This window comes from Nothoprocta perdicaria, unplaced genomic scaffold (assembly GCF_003342845.1).
Source record: "Nothoprocta perdicaria isolate Ctin4 unplaced genomic scaffold, notPer1 scaffold_41, whole genome shotgun sequence".
Classification (NCBI taxonomy): Eukaryota; Metazoa; Chordata; class Aves; order Tinamiformes; family Tinamidae; genus Nothoprocta; species Nothoprocta perdicaria.
Window position 1 is genome coordinate 3759857 of NW_020455655.1, and position 21325 is coordinate 3781181.

Consider the following 21325-nt stretch of genomic DNA (forward strand, 5'->3'; position numbering starts at 1 on the left):
TAAAAGGGTAATGAATATAAAACAACTCCAGTGATCTAGATGCTAGAATGAGGTGCATCCAAGTGCAGCTCTCCTGGCTCCCGGCATACAGGGACCACTGCCACTGATGCTGGGTAAGCCAGGCAGGCATTTGGGAAATTCCTATACAATTCCTAGCTACAATTAGTATTGTGTAGCTTAATGCACAACGAGTGACAATTTGTCCTCAGTGATGTTAAGAGCCAAATTTCCACTGACTTCACTCAAGTGAAATTTCACCAGCGGTGCGAAAAACTGACAAAAACGACAATYGCTAAAACCCAAGTTGAGCCAGGGGAAGACCATCATCAGATACACATATTTTGTGAATTAGTGGAAAAACTGCTTTGCTTCTGTGAGTACCATCTGCTTTATTGCCATAGCTATAGACTCTTGAGGTAATAACTTATTTTGGTCTACAGGCAAATAAAATGAAAAATGTTCAAAAGAAATGTTTTAAGAGAAATTTGTATTAAAAAGATCAGCTTTGTTCAGGGCTCTCAGACCATTGGAGGAAAAACAGAGTTTGACACTAGGTTAATTAGATTTAAAATAGCTTCACAAGCTAAAAGAGAGATAAAATGTGTAACAGGAAAATGCTATTCATCTCTGTAGCCAGATTGCTTAAATTTACCAGAGCTGTCATCGAGACCTTTTAGAAACGAGCTTCACAATTTTGTTTATGGTTCTGCAAAGAGAAACAATATTGACTGCTAACATTACCATGGTTGTAACTTTCCTCTCAACTCCACTGTGGCTGAAAACATGAAAAGGGATTCATTTAACTTCATTTCCTTCTGACAATAACAGAGAAAAATACTGACCTTGGTAAGAAAGCAATATGCAACTGGAAGGCACCATCCAAGACACAAGGTCCAGTCCCCTTCAGTGAGTTGCAACCACCACACTCAATCCCCATCATAAATTTAATTTGGCGTTGGAAATACATAAATAGGAAATGTTTTCTATTAAAGGCTATTTGAAACATGGGGTCATAATCATGATTTCCTTACAAAAGAAAAATCAGGGAGGAAATCTACTGAACCAAATGGTTATGCTGGGGACTAAGGCCCTAGTTCAGGCATTTCTGATCCAATTCAAACTTCACTGAAGTCAACAGAAAAACTGCACCAASCTAAACAGCACAAAAACAGGCAGCTTGCTTTTTTCCTAAGTATCAGACATTTTATGCTAYGTTCTTCGAGATGAAGGAAGGACAGAACAGTGCACTAAATGCAGCAGTAGATGTGTTTTAAAAAAAAGCAGTTGTGGAAGGATAGCAGGTCTATGTACTCCATATTGCTCRTAATTATGATTTTCTAAAGAGAACTATGTCATTAGGTTACTATTTGCATAGTCAACTAGTTTTCTTGATTTTTTCCTTTCTTCTTTAGACCAGGTGTGACACTGTTAAAGGATTTCTTTTTCCAATTATTCTTTCAATATTGTTAATTCCTGATGACACCAAAGCTAACATGATTTTCTTGTAGAAAAAAGAGAAGCCCCCACTTGCTGTCGGCTAACACCCAAGTCCAGCTTGACCTCATCAACACACCTTGCTGCTCACCAACTTTTCTCAGCTTCCATTTGTTCAAAGGGAGAAAGTGAAAAGACAATCCTTGGCTTGTAGAATAGTCTTCAATTATTTCTGACCATAAAACTCTGGTCTGAAAAAAAACAGGGAGTGAAAATGCCACATCAAAGATCTCTAAATACCAGCATGTATGAGTTTCTAGTTCTCTCCTTTCCTTCTTTAGTAATCATCATTGAATCCTCTTCTGTGGTTTCTGCACTATTGAGGAAGTAACAGCAGCATGAGCTCACACTTTTCCCGTGCTGTCCTGCTTGTTAAGGGCAACTTGACTCATCAGCTCGGATGATCTCAGTTTCGCTATCTAGACACTGCCTGAAGGACTACACCCACTCTTTACCTGCACCGGGATATGATATGTTTAGCAAGATTATATGAAAAACTGTTTTCAGGTCATTTACAAAAAAACAACATCACTGGCAAGGCAGCAAGTGGCAAGGAAAATGCCTTGTTCAATGAAGCACTTACACGTGCTTGGTATCTTTACCAAATCGATTATGCTCGAGACGGACTAGTTCAAATTTTAAACTATTTCAATATGTAGCCTGTATACATAGATAATTGGTCCAGTATTTAAAATAGTTTGTTGTGTTTTTTTAATGAGTTCCTTATATAAATCTAAATGGCTTTGAAATCAGTTCCAAAWTTGAATTGTTTCAAAATGTGTCTTATAGTGAATGATGATTGGTCTTGATGGCTTGGCAAGTAATGCAGCGTGATACTACATGGGGAGCCGGAGTTCAAAACTAGCAGGGAAAATTTTGCACCTTTAGCTGTCAGAGGCTCCAGGTTTAGAAAGAGTGAAAGTCACCTAGCTCATATCCACAGCAAGGCCTCAAAATGGACAGTGCAACTTCAAAGACAGTATTATAGGTTCCACTCCAACCTGAAGAAAATCCAGTTTGCGTGTTGTGATCAATTCACACTTCCCTTTGCAAACAATCTTATATTACAGTTTTACTTATGTGAAAGAGTATCATGGAAAAACAATAAAAAGTGGTATGTTAAAGCTATGCCAAATATAAGGCACATTTATCATGCTGTCCGTGGAATTTGTTACCATATGTGTTTCAATGGATTTACTAAAATTAATTTTCTCTTATACCTGTAATAGAGATCTTAGAAAGCATATGCAGGGTGTATTTTATTTAAATTATATATATATATAAAGTGATGCTTAAGGAGGGAATAAAATGACAAAACCAACCTACCTTGACAGCCAGTTGGAGGTGTTCTGTGGAGCTTGGAACTATRTATAAGATGGTTCAACCTTTTAGTAAAGGGGTCACAAGTAAATCTTTAGGGTTGCTGGTGTAAAGAGGATGCCAAAAAACATGTGAGCACTCCTAGAGCTCAGATTGCTCCAATTTCTATTCAAAGATCACATTTAGCTGGCAGATGAGGTTAATTCATAGCTTTTTTCACTCTTTCCTTTTGATGTCTGTATTAAGGAGGAAAATCATTTTTTTCTAGCYCTGTTTTTGCTTCAAAAGAAATACTTAAGTAAGTCTACAGGCTATTATACAAAATATTTGTTTTGATACTGGAAATATATCAAGTTAAATGTGCTTGCTGTATGATTTCATATCATGGATAGTGCATCTGATTTGGTACAAATATCAAAACAAATTCTTGATCAAAATAAATATGACTTATAACCTTCATATCAAATCATAACTTATCTTAAAAAATCTGTTCCAAATAATCCAATTTTTTTTTTTTTTTATCATTAATTACTGCTTCATCATACTGCTCAGAGAACATTCATTGCCAGCTTAACCTACTTGCATTTATATTCTCTCTCCTTTCCCTCAAGCTGAGGCCTTGACAGGAGACTGCAACCCACTCCTAATTTTAAGTTTCTTGGGAAATTTACACAAACAAGGTCCTTGTAATGGACACCTATAAAATCAAAGATATAACCAAACACGAAGACTTTTTCCTAAATCATATTAACTTGCTTTTTATTTAATTCCAAGAGCACAGGGCACATTTCAACATTTAGCTTCCAATGAATGTCAATAAATATAGATTACCTACTTGCCCTACAGAGTTTAAAATTCCATCCATATATCAAAACCAATAAAGTTTTATACACACAAGTAATCCTTTAAAAAACGGAATCACTGGCTGACCTCAATGGGACAGTTTGCGTGAGAGAAGGTGGCAGGATTGGGCCCTAAGTATTCATAAATAACCCAGAACATCTCCAGATGAACATTCCACTGTTAGTTTTTATAGTGTCTTCCACAGCCAGCCCACATGGTCTCACAAACACATTCATGGATGCCAAAACAATAACAAATTAAAGTTTGGTTTATAAAAAGGCCTTGGCATGGATGCTGCTTATACAAGTTCGCCTGCTGTTTATCCTGAAAAAGGTGTGGAACTGACCACAATGAGGTGACAACCTCAACTCCACTCACACATGAGGTGGGAAAACCAATAACAAAATAGCAGGATTAGGAAAGGACACTTTGTTTTTCCTGGCTTGTCTGTGAAACTGTTCTGTTAATAAGGAGATGAAGTAATCTCCTGAATAAGACTAAGGAACATCTCTCTCTTCTCCTTTATCCCCACATACACATGTAAGAAAACACACACACACACACACACACACACAATCTAGACACTTTTAAAACCTCTTGCTCCCTGTAAGTAATATACACAGAGGACCATGCAGAGGCCTTGAAAGATCTGTTCAACTCAAGTACTATTTAAGCCAAATTCAACAGCAAGGCTCTCAGATATCATACAGAGCCAATATTTATCCTCAAAATAGCCCCATTTAAAAGCTTTTTAAACAAGTCAAATGTCTCACCTCACAATTCATGTTGTTTCAAAGAAGTTCTCTTGCTGCAAATAATGTTTTCCTTATATTTAAGCAGGAACTGCATCAGATGCCTGCTTATATGAAGTGTTCATGCCACTAAAACTGGGTGTTCCCACAATTAACATAGATGCAAATGCTTAAGCACATTTGCTTAAATGTTCATTGTCCATTTTAATGCCAGGAAACACTCTATATGAGAATGCACAGACCAAGCAAATACATGTGGCAGGAACATTTCTATGAAGAACACTCTAAACAAAGCCATTTAGTACAGACCCCATTTTGCCTAAAAGATATACACATRGCACTACAGCAAAGCTGGGAACAACTGCAAGAACTTGAACTGCGACTAAAGAACCAATTGCCAGTATTTGTAATTTCATAAAGTTAGAAAAGTGTCATGAAGAGTTCATTGGAATATGTCCGGTCCCATCCAGCATACACGTGCATGTTTTCAGCCACACATTTACAGAGTCAGGCCCTTAAAGTAATAAAAAAATGAAAGTTATTTTTAAGATTTAAATATTTTCGTTTTAAATTTAAGTGCTACAAAAAAAAATTTTGGTACAATTCTACCAAGATATTCAACTAACTGTGCTCCAGAAGAAAATATGCATCAGATACACTTCTCAACTGAATAGCTCTTCCCTGATCACTATCAATAATTACAACCCACTTGCTATCTCAGCTGCTGGGCAGCACACAGGGCAAAGCAAAGTCCTTGCAATCTCTGTCCACTTACTCTAGCAAAAAAGCAAACAAGCACAGGAAGRAAACACCCCTGATGCAAGGTCTAAGTAATCCAGAGGAGAAGCAAAAAAAAAAAATTAAAAAAAGAATTTATTGGTAAKTATCCATGGTAATATTTATATACCACCTGTATACCAGACTCTTCCATGGTCATATAGGTTATTCTCATTTTATACTTTTTATAACACATACTAATACCAGTTGCACAATATAMAACTAAACCTGTTGCAAAGTATAAGGAAAAATAGGTTTTCACCACTAGCTTGCAATCTGTGCTCCCTATTTAGACCAAGGTATCAAGTTCCTTTCTTTTATTTTAGGGCAGTGCTACAGATCAGCATTTGCTGTTAAGTTTTGTGTTTAAGTTTGACATGGAAAATAGTACTTTCATTTATATATCCAATTTGAAAATAGTGAATCTCTTCCATGACCCACAACTACTTAAGCATCATGAGAGCAACTATAACTACCATCATCTGTGCAATATAAATTGCATTGTCAGCAAAGAAAGCTAAAGGTATTTCTGTTAATATTATTTTCCTAAAACTACTTACTGGGGAATAAAAAGACACTTTCATCATCTCCATATATGCAAAAAATAGTAAAAATTCAGGCAGTTTTAGAATCCACAGGATCCAAATTTTTTTTTTTTTTTTTTTTTTCTGAGAAAGTCAGAGTTCAACAGAAGACCCTCCTACCTCTGGAGACCATGTTCAGGTTGACACTTCTCCCTTCTTGACAAACTGATGATCTGAACACCTGCATTCTAAGCCTAAACTGATGCCTTTCAAAGCTCATTGCGGCAACTCTTCTCCAACGGGAAGCAGTTCACCATGCTTTTGGTGCACACACACACACCCCAAACACACACAAATAACATTATGTTTTGAATATAATATGAACTACAAAAATAGTAGGAAAGCACAAATTGCTAAAATAAATATTTTTATCCCATATCATGTTCTCCACAGAACACTGAACTATGAACTTCTAAAAAAAGTGTCATATAATAAAGTAGATTGCACTGCACTAAGTGTGCATTACTTCAGTAAAACTTACGTATTTAAAAATACTAGAAGAGACAAATATTGATGAAGAACTTAAAAAAAGGTTAAGTGAAAAATGCTGTTTTGTCAAAAGCACAATAACACAAACACACACACACAAAAATAAACAACCAATATTGTTTGGACAGACATGTAAGCCTGGCTATCTAAATAGGCTCCTACCAGAAATCAGCTTGGTTTCCTGGCAACTACTATGAGCAATTGTCCCCCGGATGAAGACTACACTGGAATTGGGAGCCCTTGCATGTCTGTGAGTCACACTTGTGGAGCAACTCTGCCATACTGCTTGCCTCATCAATTTACCAAGGAGTAAATTAAACAAGACTCAACTCAGTAGCAACACCCGGGGCACGTTGTTACCTACAGGCATCCAACCAGACCTTRTGCCACTGAGCACAACCCTCCGAGCTCTGCCTTTCAACTGGTTCTTGGTCCACCTCACTGCCTGCCCATCTATTCCATTCACCCTGAGCTTGTCTATGAGGATATTACAAGAGACTGCATCAAAAGCCTCCCTAAAGGCAAGGCAGACAATGTTCACTGCTCTCCTCTCATCTATCCAGCTAGTCATTCCATCATATAAGGCTATTAGGCTTGTCAACAATGATTTCTCCCTGATGAATCTATGCTGATTACTTCTAAGCACCTCCTTACCCTTGGATCCTCCCTGGAAAGGGCATCCAAGGTGAGCTAATTCCATCACCTTCCCAGGGATGGAAGTGAGGCTGATTGGCTTGTAGTTCCCGGGGTCCTGCTCCTTGCCTATTTGGAAAACAGGAATGACATCAGCCACCTTCCAGTCCTCAGTCATCTCTTCTGCTTTTCCTTTCCAAGATTACTGAGAAAGGCCTAGAAATAACATCTGACCCCACCCTCAGCACTCATGAGTATATCCCCATTCAGGACCCTGCACTTGTATACATCAAGGTCACCACTCTCTCTCTCTCTCAAATGCAGTAGACAAATGTAATGTAGCATATACACTATATTGTTGAATTTGGACACTGTTTTTAGTAGATTTCACTTGTTTTTCCATTTGTTCTCCTAATAATATCACTAGTTTTATTATTTCACTCCAGAAAGATCATAGATCATGGTTTCTTTCTAATCATTTACAGTATTTCTTCTATTCTGATACAATTCCTATTAGACACTTAAAGGTTTAAAGTCCCTTACAGCAAGCATTCGGGGCATTCAAGTTAAACCTCCTCCAGAAAATTAAAATTTTCCACAATTCTTCCCTATCTGGATACAGTTAGCTGCAACCTAAACCACATCCTTATGTCCTCTCATATTCTGAAGGACTCTGTCAGCTTAGGTTAAGACAAAAATTGTATAATACTATACATATACTATACTGTATATACCCCAACTCACTATTTTTCAAAGCTTTTTTTTTTTTTTTTGCAATTTGCCTTAAAAACTATTAGAAAAAAATACCAGCTGTTTAGCATTTCTTTGCTAGAATTGTGAAAGAAAAAGCAACAGCTTTGTGCAATCAAATAGTGGTTAAAGTAAAAAAGACACATTCTATTTATCATTGTGATTGAACTGCAAGAAGAAATAAATTGGGAAATGTTTTTTTTTTTTTTTGCTATTTCATTTGTAAAAAAATCTTAAATGACTAAGAGACAAATGAGTATCTAAAAAACATAAAACATAGCAAGTTTCTAGTTCTACTACAAAGCATAAGAATGCCATGTTAATTTTACTACAGTCGAAGGCATTTCAAATAGTTAACTACCTTGATTTTTGGTTTAGTTGATAAACAGATTTTTCCATATGGATATTATCCATAGCAGTTCACAGAATATACTAAGAGATTTCTAGAAATTCAGGAAAGGGTAATTCTCTCCTTAAGAAGAACCAAGAAAGTCAAGTGAAAACTATGATAAAGTCAAAACAGTGCTATGTACCTGTCACACTGGGCCTGAACACAAGCAAATTCTGTATTTACTCTGCCTTTCAAAAGTCTACTACTAATTACAGTAGACTTTATATATATAGCATTGTTCATTAGACTGAATAAAAAAGCAGTATGCACACATATACATGTGTTTATGTGCATATATGTGCATGTGTGCATGCACATGCGTGGGTATATAGACACACAGAAGTATATACCCTTAGCATCAAAATCCAGTAAACGTCTGGCTCATTTGATTTTAAGAATATGAACAGCACTGCTGGAATATTCTTCACGTGACTCAAGTCAAATTTCTGCCTTAAAGGTATCCTGCAGTTAACAATCTTGCTGTATTTGTATTTCATTTAAGTTTTTGTTGTTCTTTAAGATTTTTCAATGAAACATACCATCCAAAAGCTCCTGTATAACAAGATGATTTCTCTATTCTTATTGATGATTCCTCTTCATATTTCCTAAATTTTTTAAGGATATCCATAAGGAAGCATATTAATTATTGCTTAGCTTCTGCTTAAAAGAACAGTAGTTAGATTATTTTATTATGTTCCAGGCAATGATTGCCTAACCAGATAATGTAAGCAAAGTAAAGTCAACTTGAAACTGAATTTAATTACAAAAAGCATTACTTGGAAATTCGTAGTGATGCATTTGCAGTTAAGAAATATCGGACTATTCAGTGCATAGTGCAAGGAAGATTACTGCAATATCACACTGATATCCAACTATTACAGAAAAAAAGAAAGCATTCAGATATTTCAACACTTTTGCTCTAGATCTCTAGCTTCAGCCAAGGAGTAAATAATCAATTTTTGTTTGGATATAAGAAAGGATGTAAGAAGACAGCATTACATCACTGTAGAAGATTGCTAATCTTGGGGTTATTAAGTACAAGCTTATTTTCCCAGCTATAACTATTACAATAGCCAAACATTTTAATGTACACCAACTAATTCCTCACAGGACAGTGTGAGGGTCAGGGAATTAGGTGCCTGTGCTCTCATCCCCTCCATACCGGCATCACGAATATGGGCTGATGTCAGAATCACCATCATGAATCAATAAGTGGCATCATAGAGACAGAATCGTGTCAAAATCATTATTTCAGGCAAACATACCTTAAAATGATATTCTGTTACCACATATACAAGTCTAATGGCAGCCTATACTACCAGTGCAGGAAGTAGACTCTAATCACCTTAGAACTGAGATCTCTGTATGCTCATAAAACCAGGTAATACAGATGAATCCATCTCAAAGTGTAAAAGCACAGCCCAGAAGCTATAAATTGTTCATCATCATGTTAAGTAAATCCCTGCTTATCACAGGTAGTTTGAGGGAGGAAGAGATTGTCATTTTTGTTTCTTTAAAAGAAAAATCTAGATCACTACATCTACTAGCATTCCTATTTATAGATACTGAAAGACTCCACAGGAAACTGAAAGGAGGCAAGATGATGGGAATGATGAAGATGGGCTGAGACATTCTCCTTTTTTTCCATAATACTGCATGAAAGACTGTGCCTCAATTCATTTAGTCGATAGTTTCATTAGTCATGACAAAAGGCTCTGCACACCAGTAGTGTTTGAATAATACCTATGTATAAATTCATATTTATCAGAGAGACTCATGACCTCATCTTGTTCTCATTAGGAGCTGAAACACAGAAAGCATCTAGTCCAGCTGGGCTTTAGGTAAACAAACAAGCTCTCACAAACACTTTAAGAATACCACACAAAATTTATTCATCCAATATCAGGCACAACCCCCTCCCCATGATACCAAGCTCCTACAACACTACTTCATCTACACTTCCTTTAAGACTTAGCAGACATCATTTACTCAGAAATCTCATCTTTATGTTACTTCATAGGCTTTGCTTAAACATAGCCTGTGTATTAACTGATAATGAAAAGGCTGCATGATTTCCCTGCATTCATACTATTTTTTTCCTTTGATATCAGTTTTGGCACTTATTTTACTTGTTCSGTTGCACATCAGGCCACCTGAATAAGCTTCAGGGGGAAAACTTGCATAAATTACACGAGCAGCCTCTGTCAAAAAGGTTTTTTTTTTTTTATTTTTGTGCTTCATAAAGGAAAAGGCTTTCATCTCATTCTTCAAATACATAGTTCTACTGAACTTTTAAATGAGCTGACTTCATCCTTTTTTCCCTAAAAATTGTGGGCATATATTATCAACCAAGATATTTAAAATTTTATTATTAAATATTCTAGAAATAAAGTGGATTCCAAAGGGATAATGTCCAGTGGGAGCATCCAGGGCACAGGTAGTTCGTACAAGGAAATTGAGTCTTGCATGTGTATTTAAAATAAGAAAAACAGAAACCTAGAATGTTTGCTCTTCAAATATGTCRGTATTGGGATGACAGCCGTGTGTTCTACACAGAACAAAGATGGCAAATGTGTTCTTGACAAAGCAAATATTTTTTTCTTCAAATATGAAGCTTACTGTCAGACAAAACACACCACATAAATGTGCATATAAATGCAGGTAGAAAATAGAAGAACTTACTTTTACATTTTTCACCTTGCTACATTTTTATTATATCCATACTGACCTGTAGGTTAACATCTATTTAACCTGTAGGTTATTTGCAGATGCCTTCTGTTAATAAACAAGACTATACTATTATGACACATAATTAGCATTCATTCATATATATATATTTTTATATATATATATATAAAGATAAATATTTACATACTGTACCTTTTGCAATCTGCTTGCTTCATAACACTGAGAAAGGATTAAACGTCATTGCTCAGTTGTTGGTTGTAATGTCCTAACACGGCCACTGTGAAACAGGGGCACTGAGCTGTTGGTGACAACACTGGAACGACCAGCCATTGTAGAGACTGTAGGAGAAATAACACTCCTCTGTGCCCTTCATGTCTATCCAGTTGCCCTGTAAGTATAAAAGCATTATTTAAACAAGCTACTTCATCAGCCTCAATCACATCTATATATTTTTATGTCCAAAAATGTATGCTGCATGGGGAAAGGAAATCCAATGATATCCCTCTAACTGTAAAGTAACTCTGATTACAAGGCTTCTACATCAGGTAATGCCTGAGGAATTGAAAATTCAGGGCCTAATCACTTTGCCAAGTCACAGGAGGAGTCTGACTTCAGCCGTAGGGAAGATTATAAACAAACAGAGTGAAAGTTTACAGAAAAATTATCTTGATTTTCAAGTCCCACATCCAGTGTAGTTGCTTCATTTCTAACCATGGTTTACTCAGACTACTGGAGATCTTAAATGGCAAGATTGCACGAAGAAATAACCTTTTCATATGTCAGAAGTATCTGCTCTTTTACTGAACAACTCTTGCCCAATACTTGAGACAACTCAAACAATAGGATCCACCCCTCCACCACATGTTTCCACATAAAATCTCTTTTTGCTGCAACACAGCCAGTAACTTACCCAATTTTTACAGCCTGTAAATCTCCGTGTACTCTTAACATCAACTGATGTCATAGAGGCATATACTACCATCATGTATTAGCTATAAACATTCATCACACGAACAACTATTGTGTKCATTTCTCCACCTTAACTTAAAGGCGGGCTTTGTTTTACATAATAAACTGCCAGAGAAAAAACAAAAAAGCCTGGTACACTATACCAAAATGAATAAAAAAATATTCCCACCTTTCATTAGCTTTCTAGAGTAGGAAGAATGCAACAAGACATGTAAAGATCTAAATCACACACTKTTCATACTTCTGGACTTGCATATCTTGCCATACATGAAAGTAGTGTGGAGAGGGACATTTTTGGAGTATCACTCTCTTTAATCAAATCTGAGAATGTTACATATTTCCATGATGCTGGATGCTCAGACAGAAGCTTACAGTTGCAAATTTTGCAATGGAATCATTAGAGCAGACCAAAGACATTCATTAGGATGAAAGTGGAAAAAAACACCATCCCATTTCACTACCACCCCTCTGAAATCTGTGCTATCACTAACCATCTATTCTAATAAACTCCAAGGGAGCTATGACTTTATCCTCCATAAAAACAAAGTAATCTTTAAACCAGCAGGCAGCATAAACCATGCCCCTGAAATCACAGAAATTGTTCACCAGTGTTTCATGATAYGCTCCTTATTACTGCAACAGTCATAACTATCAGTTTGTTCCATTAGAAAAATATCTTTTGCAACAGTTTCCATTAGTAAAACTGAAATTTATTTGCATATAACATAAGTCCATACTCCAGGACAGATGTTTTCAGTATCAAAATATTTATGGAAAGACTGTGGTATGAATAGTTATCATATCAAACTGAGGATAGCAGTTAATAAACAAGGCAGGGTTGCTATTCATATGGAAGGAACTTGATAGGCTAAGAAATGGGCTGACAAAAACCTTCTGACTTTCAAAAAGGACATTCAATATCTTGCATCTGGAATGGAATATCCTCATGCAACAGTACATCTGGTCATCAACTGGCTACAAGACAGCTTTGCAGAAAAGGATTTGGTGGTTCTTGTTGACAAGTTGAACATAAGGAAGAAGGTGGCAGCCACGCACCGTGTTGAATTAGCAGTCTGAAATCATCAAGGCTATGGAAAGTGGCTGCCCACTTCATTCCTCTATATCCCACTAGTGTAAGGCTGCAATATAGACATTGCACCCAGTTTTGGGCATTGTCAAACTCAAGTCCAGACAAGATCCCAGGGTTCATGTTCAGGACAGACTAGGAGAGGTTGAGAAATCTGGCTCTGGTTGCTCTCGAGAAGGTTAAGGGGGGAATCTTTCTACCGACTACAGCTGCCCAAGGGGAAGTTAGAGGACAAGAAATTAGACTACTCTTGGAAATGCACAGTGATCAGACAAGAGGCAAAAGATAAAAGTTACAAAAGAAATCCTAATTAGATATTAGGCAAAAAAAGTTTACACGAACGTAGTCAAATATCCCTTCTTGGAGACATTCAGAACTTGCCAGGACAGGGCCCTGAGCACCCTGACCCAGCTGTCTGTGCAGTTGTGAGGGACCAGGTCATTCCTAGAGATCCCCTTCCATCTCAGCTATTCTATGGTACTGCCTAGTTCAAAAGTTCAAAGCTTCAAAGTACATAGGGGAAGCAAAAATGAGATCAAGGCTCAAAACCTGACTCTGTATATTGCAGCAAGTCTGGAGTTCTTTCTCAAATATCTCTCCATCTCTCCTTGGAGCACAAAGCTGAAACTAAAATACTGAATTCCAAACAACTTTGCAGTATGGAACAAGTAACTGAGGAACCTAGAAGAGGTAATTGATTCTGGACTTTGTCCTGGGCAGCATAGAGAACATAGTCCAAAATGTTACAGCTGAAAAAGCTGTTTTCTATGATCCTTTCATCAGCCAAAAGAAAAAAAATGCTAAGGCGTGCTGTGGAAAAGTCATCGCTGTCTGACACTTAAACAAGTAGAAGTTAACAGTTTTCACTAAAAAGAAAGTGGACAATGGTATCCCATTGGGATCTGTTCTGTGTTATTCAACAAATTTATATAATAATTTAGAAAGAATATGTAGGAATAATTTAGAAACAAAGATGAAGAGGGGGGTAATAGGAGTTATTAAGTTATCCTAGATCACAAATGTGATAAAGAGCAAACATTATGTTAGAGCACGACTAGACTATGAAATTCATTGTTTATAAATGTGGAGAGATATCRCTCAAAGAAGAGATCTCAGATTTACTCAAGAAGTTCTGTGAAAACTTCAACTCAATTTCAGTAGCACACATAGAAAATGAAATTGCATAAATTATCAAGTAATACAGAATAAAATATAAAACAATTAAGCCACAACTGACCTTCACAGGGCACTGAATGCACTGATAATATGTGCAGTTTTGGTTTTTGGCCTTCTCCTCTCTGCTCCATTCTTAACTAAAGAAGATCTGAAGATTTTTGCCTAAGAAATTTTAATCAAAAAATGATCTAGATATATTCCTCTAAGTGGACATATAATCCTAAGAAACAGATCTAGATGCTATACATTTCCATGATTGTTGTGTGTTTTATAACCTCTATAAAATAAATCTAGCAATCAAGATGCAAAAGATCTCATGTCTGATTTGTACTGTTTTGCATATTTTTGTAAAGAAAGGATAATTATTTGAGAATGATTTCCCATAAAACAAACAAATTTAGGAAACRGAGAAGACTAAAACCCAGAACTTGTGGGGAAACTCAAGACCCAAGTATGTTTGCAAAATAAATGCAAAAAAGCAATACAAATTAAATACACATGATCTCCAAAACCATTCCTCAATGCCATTTWATTGTTGCTGCTAAAAATAAAATAAAAATTACATATTGCAGCCAAGTCTGATCGTAGACAGAGCAGCCATTGATACATTTTCTCTGAGGAACTTCCTGAAATTTTTGTGGTAAAGAATTGAACAATTATCAGTTTTGCTGGAATTTTATGACATTCAGTGCATGTTTCAAAAGCCTCAATTGAACCCAAAGTTCTGAAGACAGAAATCATACTAACTTAAAGTGAAAATTCTCACACGTGTGTTACATAAATCAATAAACCTGTATGTATTTTTTCAAACAATGAAAAAATGTACTCCATACAAACAGGTAATTTTACGGGGCATGCCATCCCTAGTACCAACATACAGAAACTGGAATAAGCACTCAAGTATATAAGAAGCATATGGTACCTTGGAACATTAACAAAGATCGGGAAAAATGATTTTGTCATTTATTTACAGTATGGAAGGTTGCGAGACTGGAATTTTACTCGGCTTTTGCCACACACTTCTTTCCTGAGTCGCCTTTGACAACACACTTGATCTTTCCAGATTTTTGGTTTTCTGTCTATAAAGCAAAATGCAGTTCATTCCAAAACAGCATTGTAAGAATAAACATTCATAAAACACTGAGACTTTAAAATATAGGCACCATGTTAAACAAATATAATTCTGTTCTAAGACACCTTTCTTAGGTACCTTTTTAACTTGCATTAACCAATATTGAACACAGTATGTAGAAGTGGGGCCTAATAGTTTATCAGCATTTTAAAGTTAACCAGTTCACATATATGAAACTTAAAAAAGACAATATGCATCCATCATGGCTTTCTCAATCAAAAATGTTTCTAATATTACAATTGTTGGAGTTAAGGCTCAGAATTATACTCACAGTACCCTGCAAGCTTGCTTCTAGTTCCATTTCCTTCATTTGGAATTTGAATCAAAGCAAAGCTAAGCCTACAAGTTCCCAAAGTTAGGGTAGCCAGATCTACTTTGACAATACTTTGCCTTATAGGACGCAGGCTTCCTTGTAGAATTTGCAGTAAAGCCAAATCTCCTCCACAATAGTTACCTCTTACTCTTCCAGCAGACTGAAGTAAACAGAACACCACAATGTAGGGTTTATCTGAAGATCTACTAAACATACAGCCACGACAGACAAATGTGTCTTGCATCTTCTGGTCACTTAGGAATGAGTATATCCATAGCCTCTCTTCTAAAATCTGCATCTAAATATGTATCTTAATCTGAAATGAAAGCCCTTTCATTTTCAATATATATTTATTTTTGGAAATTGCACAAGCTCATTAAGAAAAATATGCAAGTTTTAACTCAAAGACAGACAAAACAGTTAGGAAAATCTCTCCTGAAATCTGAATCACACCACAACTCTACGTAAAAAAATCCTGGCAACAAATCATAGATACAAAATTTCAATGTGGCCCCTCTAAAAAAAAAAAAATTGAGGAAAACAAAACACTTTTGTATGTTATATTTATTAAGGTGAACTAGAAGAACAAGAATATTAATATAAACCACACTGGTCACTCTAGTGTTTACTATAGGCCTTTCAATATTCACTAAATCTCTAAATTCTAATCAAATGCTATATTTAATTGCTGCAATTGTTCAAAAATGGCCCTTTCCACAAATAAAGAGTAATCTCCAAAGACAGATCAGTAACAGAGTCTCACAGTTATTGTTGCTTACGCACAACTCATGGTTCCCTCATTTTCTGGAGACATGCCAGCAGCATCAGCAATTATTTCCTTTTCTGAAATCACCACTGTTTGAATTTTAGAATATGTATCCAAGCTGCAGTTGAGAGTATTTCACTAGTTCATATCCCTGGTTTCAGAAGATGTATCTGGGCAGAAGAAAACTTAAGGTCTACTGCAAAGACTTACTTTTCTTTCATTCCTTTCGTCTGCTATGAGATCAAGCCTCTTCAATCGTTAATGCTACCTATTCATTTCCTACATGATATTTGCTTTTCAATGTTCTATTCAGTCACTTACACTGTAATCTATCAGTAGATGAAATAACTAGCAAAGATTTCTATAAAACTATGAGGGATAAACAGACAATCACTGTTCACTGTCTCTTCACATGGAAGAAGTAAAGGACATCCAAACAGATATGGAAGGTTACTAATAACAAAGAATCTACCAGAGATTCACAACCGTTGTTGCTCAGGTAGTAAAGAAGAATTTATTTGCTTAAAATAATATTTTTTGCTATTAAATCTATTAAATAAACAAAAATGACAATTTATTAGATATGTTATCTCTCTAATTCTGGGTAAAGAAATGTGGAAATAAGCCTAAAGAACCTCCCTATCAACAGAAAGCTGGTAAAAAAAGATAAAAGTTCATACTTCTCCAAGTCATTTTTCTCATAAAACAGATTTAAATGCTCAAGAGATAAAACTTGGAATTCCTTGGATCAAACAGTTCTATATATAGTCTCCAATAAAACTTTCTTTTTCTCATTCTCTTAACAATATATATGTTGTTTATACGTGTTAAAGTATATTGTTTAATATACAAGGACTCCACTCTTGGCTTCCCCCTTCACTGTCTCTGAAATCACCAGCTTAATGATTTCTGAAGAACAAGGCCCACAGATTAAGACTCAAGCATTAAAAAAAAAGGCCAGGTCAACAGGCCATCTAGGTTATATTTTATTAAAAGCACGAAATTCCAAGAGAGCTTCTTACCTTAGTGAAATTGCTCACTGGCCATCTTTTACGGCGGATAGAGCTCAGTCAGGATCAGTTATTTTGTCATGGTTTATCTACACACTCCTTAAAACCACACAGACAAGTCCTGGGATTTACCACTAAAGCCGAACATATGGTTCTCTTTTCTTCCTCTTCTTCTAAGTATATGGCAGGATAGCCCAAAATATAAAATAATCATATGTTTCAAGAATACTGGAAAAAAGGGATCATTAACTGTAATAATTGTAGTCAGATAAATTTTGAAAACAAATGTAATATGATTTTGATCAACTTCCAAATAATTTTACTCAGACTTCTGGGTTACCTAGTTCACATTTTGACTTTTAATAATCCAATAAAAATAAATATTTTAACAGCTTAAGTGCACAAATCATTGTTCATACATGCAGCAGTCAGAAACTGACCTAAGCAGAAACTCCAAACCAGAAAACAAAAGGAGAAAAAAAGGGAGCCAAACCAGAAAGGCATCTATGTGAAAGCAAAGTTTTTGTAGAAGAAATAAGAGATAAAAAGATAACCACCTGCCTTCAACAACTCTCTGCAAGTATCTGAAGAGGGCAAACAAACAGTCATCCCTTCCCCGTGCAGATGCCAAGCCCTGCACATTCACCTGCAGCAGAGACAGAGGAAGCAAGCTTCTGCCAAGCAGTTGAAAAAGTAGATACCAATTTATTAAACACAGACATTTTTAGGCAATAGGTGTAATTACTGTCAGCATAGCACATTATCCTAGACTACAGGAAATGTGAAAGAGTCAAAAGCTTTTTTTTAAGAGAGGCGGTATTCTCACGTTCTCAGTTTCTTTCATGACTCACTTTTGACTCCTTCATTTGGAGAGGCCTTAGAAGCTCCATAAGATATTTTTTGGTCATGATTTTTTTTAAATAACCCACAGTTCTTTTTGCTTCTGCATCCCCTAACTTTGTTCCTTTTCATTCTTGTCTCTAGAGGATTATTTCCCCATTCTTATCAAAATAGATGAATTAGGAAAAACGAAGTGAACCTAACTTCATACATAGTTATTAAAGAATAATGCAGTGGAAAAAATTTGTGGAGTCCCATTTTTCTATCTTTCATGCTTCAAAAATATGCCATTGGAATATGGGGTTCTGAAAAATTATATGAGAAGGCTAATAATAGCGTGATGAAATCATTTAAGCAAGCAGCTCAGGCTGTTATTCATCATAAAGTCACTTTATTAAATCATTTTATGGCTGCCCATTAATTAATTAGAAATTTATAAGCTTCCTGTATAAAGTTACATAGCTATTGTGCTGCATAAAGGAGTTTCCAAGTATTGACAATACAATAAACAGAGCAGTTACTAATACTTACTTAGGCATTCAGTATTTGCCATGCTTATGTTGTACAACATGCTCGTATTGCCACATGCATCCTCAGCTGAATAGGAACACCAAGTCACTTGGGAAACTTTGGGGGATATCTGTGCATAATACCACAGAACTCTATTTTCTCAAAATATCAATTCTGGTTAACTGAGATGGCAGCATGCAATTAAGCGAGACCCAAACAAGGGCTCTCAATTGTACTCTGAAGCTGAAGGTGTCACCCTGTTCACCAGGACTGGGCAAATTTACTAACCGTTCGTGCAACTGACTTGCAAATCTTTACTCCATTGAATATCCAGCTATGGGCAAAATAAAGAAATGAAATGAGTGTTCTAATTCTGTATTATTTAATAAATAGCTCAAATGAAAAGGAAGCCCATGGTGACAGGCAGAAGAAGAGCTCCACTCATACTCCTCAGCCCCTGCTGTTCTACCTATAACTGAGTGTCCGGAAACTGCTTCACGGCCGATATCAGCRTTCCCGTTTGCAAAACACAGCCAACTTGCTCAAGCCCTTTAGTCATGTTCCATTAACAATGATTAATGTAAACATTTGTAACTGTAACAGCAATATTGCATTTCAGTAGAATAACCACCAGCTGGAGGATATCATGGAAGCTACAGTTTTCCATGTATTTGAAAGCTGACCATGCAGAGTCATAGAAGAAAAATCCATCAGGCACTAGGGAACAAAAACCGAATTCATCTTCCGGAGACACGCGTGAGCTGGAGGGAGAAGCACAAGCATCTCTCAACCGTTGCTCTATTCTTTTGCTCTTTCCTAGGCATCTGCTTTAGGTCATTGCTAAAGACAGGATTCTGAATTGTATGGGCTTTTTATTTGAATCAGTTTAAGTTAAGCTCACATGAAGTACTTTACTTGCTGACAACCTCCTTCCAAATGCCGAGTTGCAGTGTAATGGCTGATGTGACTTCTTCCCTAAAAAAGATTTAAGTAAGTCTTTAAAAATTTTAGAAATATTTTTCTAAACAATGGGCCTTCTATAAATATCAACTCATTAATATACTGCTTTTGCATTTTTAAAAATGTTAAAATGAAAGTTTTCAGTTCCTTGTGATCATGCTTATGTCACTAGCTCCATCTCCCACTGCCCATGTAACTGTCTTCTTGTGTTTCTTAACTTATGCTTCTGTAAGGGAGTGACTCAACAGTAAGTTAGTCTTGCCCACACAGGAAATTTCCAATAACTCTTTGTCCTGATCAGCCTCAAAAGTCTTTAAAAAAAAAAAAAAATCAAAGAAAAGTTTTAAGTCAGCTGTTTTTATAGAGACATGACATTACCCATTCTGTGTGTTTCATAAGTGAGTTATCTTCTGCACAAACAATTTCAAGAGGAATTTAAAGCAACAGAAGCATTTAGAAGATCTCATTCCTACTCAGTATCATAAGTCATCTTCATATATGCATATAATACACATAAATCTCAACAACTTAAAAATATTTTCTTGCAAAATATTTGATTATATATTGACCATTACATGTACTAAATACAAAAAAGAAAACAAGTGGCTATTTTAGGGAAACATTCAGCTTTCCATCTGGCACTAAGAATTTAGAAGCAGACAAAAGACTTCATAAAGTGAACTATCAACTCAATAAGCAGTTAGGATAGAAAATATGTATTCCTTTCTAACTGTGAGACTGCACTATTGCTAACTCTTGCAAATATCATTACATAATATTCAGCCATACCTGCAGACATGTCGCTTTAGAATTATACTTAATATAACAGCTAATCACATACCAGGAAGGTCACTAGGAATAAAATTCTGCAGCATCTTCATATGTACCACAGGATTTCATCTACTGTGACAATTGTTGCATTTAAATATAAAAAGAATGGAGAAAAAGCAGAAGCTAACAAATGCTGCAAGTCACAGAATATGACAGAAAAACAGAGGAAAAAATGAACAGGAATGAGGCAAGTGTGCTTTGCAGACTCGGAATAATCAGGAGAATGAGTAGAGACAAGAACTAACAACTTGTATCTTCTAAAGCACTACATTCTCATAAATGAAGTCTGAAGCTCTATTAAATTAGCAAGTCAAAAAACACTTTGAGTTTTGCTCATGAGTCCAAATCTGCTACATACAAGTAACAGAAGTTTGTTCTTATGACACGAACCAGACTCCCTAATCAAAGCAAGTTGTTTTGGCATTCCCATAAAACGCTGATATTTAGAAAATCCACTGGAGGTAGTTTAATGACATTAATTTGATGTAGCAGTGATTTTAAGGTCAGGCTGTGCTTTCAAGCAGCATCAGAAAAACAGAGTTGTACTACATCTGCCTAGTTGTATTTTTCTATTAATTGGCATTGGTTTTGTAATATGCCTCTCACAAGCAGAGAATAAAATCAGTGGTAATCTTCTAATCAGGAGATAAGCATTTCTGATCACAAGACCCTCTTCAGTAAAGTATTACATTTAAAAAGCTGTATGGAATTACTAATGTGTTTTCTTTCCCAAAGAGATCTAAACATAAAAAGCATTCTGAGATTAGGCTATGAAGTAGCTCTAGAGGACAAAGAAGCCAGGCCTGCCTGGAGCAGAAGAGACAACTGGAGTGGGGAGGAAAGGATAAAACTACAAAAAAGCTGCTTACCCTACCAGCCTATTAACCACTAAGGTACAATGACCTGCAACTGTCCTGTCCCACACTGAACCCTGGTTTGACTTCTAAACGTTTTCCATCGAGTAGCTAGATGACCAGGCAGTTCACTTTTTTTTTTTCTCTTTTTTTTTT

At 36.0% G+C, this 21325-nt stretch overlaps 1 long non-coding RNA gene across 2 annotated transcripts in view; it reads right to left on the minus strand.

The window, feature by feature from the left end:
• LOC112952828 overlaps window positions 1-21325 on the minus strand; it is a 54087-nt gene that overhangs the window by 11674 nt on the left and 21088 nt on the right. Inside the window, exons 4-5 of one of the 2 annotated variants that reach the window (XR_003250473.1) lie at window positions 10914-11109; window positions 4768-4923 (exon numbers count right to left, since the gene is read on the minus strand). This is a non-coding gene — a long non-coding RNA (uncharacterized LOC112952828). Of the gene's footprint in view, window positions 1-4767; window positions 4924-10913; window positions 11110-21325 lie in introns of those variants that run through there. The other variant, XR_003250474.1, reaches the window with a different exon arrangement.